This window comes from Scyliorhinus torazame, chromosome 23, assembly GCF_047496885.1.
Source record: "Scyliorhinus torazame isolate Kashiwa2021f chromosome 23, sScyTor2.1, whole genome shotgun sequence".
Classification (NCBI taxonomy): Eukaryota; Metazoa; Chordata; class Chondrichthyes; order Carcharhiniformes; family Scyliorhinidae; genus Scyliorhinus; species Scyliorhinus torazame.
The window spans coordinates 22551521-22555058 of NC_092729.1; the positions used below are offsets into that span (position 1 = coordinate 22551521).

General features: G+C 45.1%; 1 long non-coding RNA gene across 1 annotated transcript; it reads right to left on the minus strand.

Annotated features, from left to right (window-relative positions):
* Nucleotides 1–910: 910 nt before the first annotated feature.
* Nucleotides 911–1763, minus strand: LOC140399713 (uncharacterized). Its single transcript, XR_011937807.1, has 3 exons — nt 1689–1763; nt 1391–1524; nt 911–1055 (listed from the first exon to the last, which is right to left on the minus strand). It is a non-coding gene; the product is annotated as an uncharacterized lncRNA (long non-coding RNA).
* Nucleotides 1764–3538: the final 1775 nt, after the last annotated feature.

Below are 3538 nucleotides of genomic sequence, written 5' to 3' on the forward strand. Positions count from 1 at the left end.
TTACAGCAGTGTACATTTTACATACACACTGTTTACTCTAGGGCACTGTTTACATAATGTGGAGATGCCGGCGTTGGACTGGGATGAGCAGAGTAAGAAGTTCAACAGCTTTGTTTCAAATGACTAGCTTTTGGAGCACTGTTCAATACAGCAGTGTACCTTTTACACAACAACTGTTTCCAGTAGATCACTGATTAAAAATGCTCGGTTTGCAGCAGTGTACGGATAACGTAAACCCTGTTTACCGTAGGGCTCTGTTCATCTTGACACCGTTTACATCAGTGGACGGTTCACATCAGCACTGTTTATGTTGGCACTGTTTATTTAGACTGTTTACTGTAGGGCATTGATTAAATACTAGTTACTGTTTGGGACTCTTTATATAGACTCTGCTTACTGTATGGCACTGTTTCAATACTGTTTACTGTAGGGCACTGTTTGCGTAGACCCTGTTTATAACAGTTACGATTTACATAAACACTGTTTACTGGAAGGCACTGTTTACTTAGACTCCGTTTACAGCAGCCTACGGTTTACATAAACACTGTTTATTGTAGCGCACTGTTTACATAAACTCTGTTTATAGCAGCGTACGATTTACATAAACACTGTTTACTGGAGGGCACTGTTTACTTAGACTCCGTTTACAGCAGCCTACGGTTTACATAAACACTGTTTACTGTAGCGCACTGTTGACATAGACTCCGGTTACAGCAGTGCACGGTGTATCTAAACAATGTTTTCTGTAGTGCATTGTTGACATAGACTCTGTTTACAACAGTATCGGGTTTACATAAACACTGCTTACTGTGTTGTACTGTTTACACAGACTCTTATTACAGCAGGGTACGGTTTTCAAAAACTGTTTACTGTAGGGCACTCTTCACATAGACACTCTGACAGCAGTGAACGGTTTACATAGACACTGTTTACTGCAGGACACTGTTTACATAGACTCTGTTTTCCTGCAGAGTACAGTTTATGTTGGCAGTGTTTACTGTAGGGCGTTGTCCAAAGATTCCTGCTCACATTGCAGTCTTTCAAAATTCAAATTCCTGGGAAAAAGAGGGAGAAAGTTAACTAAACAACTGGAAAAGATTGAAACTATTTAATACAGCGAGAGCCCAGGGTTCCCTTTTCAGTTTTACAACTCCTCAGCAACATCCGAATACAAATAAGTCACAGCTTTCAACCAGAGGTTAAAAAAGATTGAGAGACAATTAATACTCAAAATCTTTTTATTATCACAATTAGGCTTACATTAATACTGCAATGAAGTTACTATGAAAATCCCCTTCTCTTGTGTTTCTTGCTGTCTCTCTGTACCTCTTATACATATTTATGTCTCCCTCCCTCACTCTCTTTGATCCCTCCAATATTAAAATTAAACCTCAGTCAGGGTAATAACCCGGGTGAAGCCTGCGGAACAGGCCTCAGCCAGCGCTCCCTCGGGAAGAATTCACACTCCCTCGTCCTCCTCACAGGATTCCCGACCTCCTTCCAGTTTTCCAAATAAAGATGCCTCTGGAGAAAAAAAGGAGATAAAATTGGTGATAAAGACAATAACAGGGACATTTTAAAAAAATATACAAAACAGCACAACAGGAGTCCAACATTTCTAATCTCGAGCCAATCAGCAACATGTCAACACCCAAAATGCACAGCTCAAAACAGACAGATTGACACACCCAGCGACACACACACACACACACACACTGAAGAGAGGGGTAATGTTTTCAGTGTCGTGGGTTTTTGGTTTGTGAACTGAAGTGCCTCAGACACAGATATATCCTCAGTGAGCTGTGAGCAGACTCCACCCCTAGTCTCTGCCATGTGTGGAATGTCTGTCTCAGAGGACAGCTCTCTATTGACATGTAAATGAGTGACAAGAGATGCTGATCTCCTTGCTGCTCAGCCCCACACACACAGAATGTGACTTCAGCTAAACCTTGGCCTTCCCCACACCAGTGTTGTTCACTGAGCAGGCCGGAAAAAATTGGATTAAATGTAATTATTAGACAGGGACGTTCTTATTTTTTCTACCCAAGTGCATAACCTCACATTTATCCATGTTATAGTGCATCTGCCATATCTCTCTCTCACTCACTCCCCTCCCAATAGGATTGAATCATAATTTAAAATAGAATTGGGAAATGATTAGAAACAGTTTGGATTAGAGATCTCCTCAGTGACCTGTGTGCAGTCCCCACCCCCGACTTTCTGTCAGGAATGTCCCCCTCGGTGTGTTTCCTGTGTCTGCAAAGGTAACACTTGTCCTGTCCATGGTTATGTTAATTCAGCAGACAGCCACAGATTCAGCAATGTCCTGTCCTTATTTCTGTCTTTGTTTAACATTTGTTCCCTCTGAATTTCTGACATGTTGGGAATGACCATTCGTCTGTCGCCTTAGGAAGGCTTTCCATAGAATGAGTAAAAACCAGCAAGAAATCACAGAATGTGAGTTAAACACAACTTCATTTCTGCTTCCATTTAGAGAGAAGATTCCTGGCCAGACAAACAAAGCTCATTGCAAAGTTTCACTTCATATTTTACTTGTTGGTCACGGACAGATTTTTCACTGAAATCTTCTGATGTCAATTCCTGAGATTAGAATTTATAAAGAAACAATTTGGATTGAATGAAAACGGTCAGTTTGATAACCCTAATGTCCTGACTGCCTCACGTCCTGGCACCCTCACACCATCACACCCTCATGTCCCCTATCCCTCACATCCTGACCCACTCACGTCCCCGAAACCTCAGATCCTGACCCGCTGTGTACCTCTTTCTCTGTGTGTGTCCCTCACTCTCTCCGTGTGCCCACCTCTCTCTGTCCCTCTCTCCCTCTGTGTCCCTGTTGCTCTCAAAGTGTCCTCTCACTCTATCCCTCTCTTTCACTGTCTACCTCTTTCTCTCTGTGTCACTCTCTCTGTCGCCCTCTCCCAAAAAGTTCCCCCCTCTCTCTGTCCCCCTCTCTCCCTGTCCCTCTATCTCTATCCCTCTCTCTCTTTGTCCCACTCTCGCTCACTGTGTACATCTCTCTCACTTTCTATCACTCTATCTCTCTCTCTCCTTCTCTCGCTGTGCCTCTCGCTCTCGCTGTGTCCCTCGCTCTTGCTGTGTCGTCGCTCTCGCTGTGTCCCTCGGTCTCGCTGTGTCACTCGCTCTAGCTGTGTCCCTCGCTCTCTGTGTACCCCTCACTGTCTGTGTACCCCTCACTCTCTGTGTACCCCTCACTCTCTGTGCGTCCCTCGCTCTCTGTGCATCCCTCGCTCTCTGTGTGTCCCTCGCTCTCTGTGTGTCCCTCGCTCTCAGTGTGTTCCTCGCTCACGGTGTGTCCCTCGCTCTCAGTGTGTCCCTCGCTCACTATGTGTCCCTCGCTCCCTATGTGTCCCTCGCTCTCTATGTGTCCCTCGCTCTCTGTGCGTCCCTGGCTCTCTGTGTGTCCCTCGCTCTCTGTGTGTCCCTCGCTCTCTGTGTGTCCCTCGCTCTCTGTGTGTCCCTCGCTCTCTGTTTGTCCCTCGCACTCTGTTTGTCC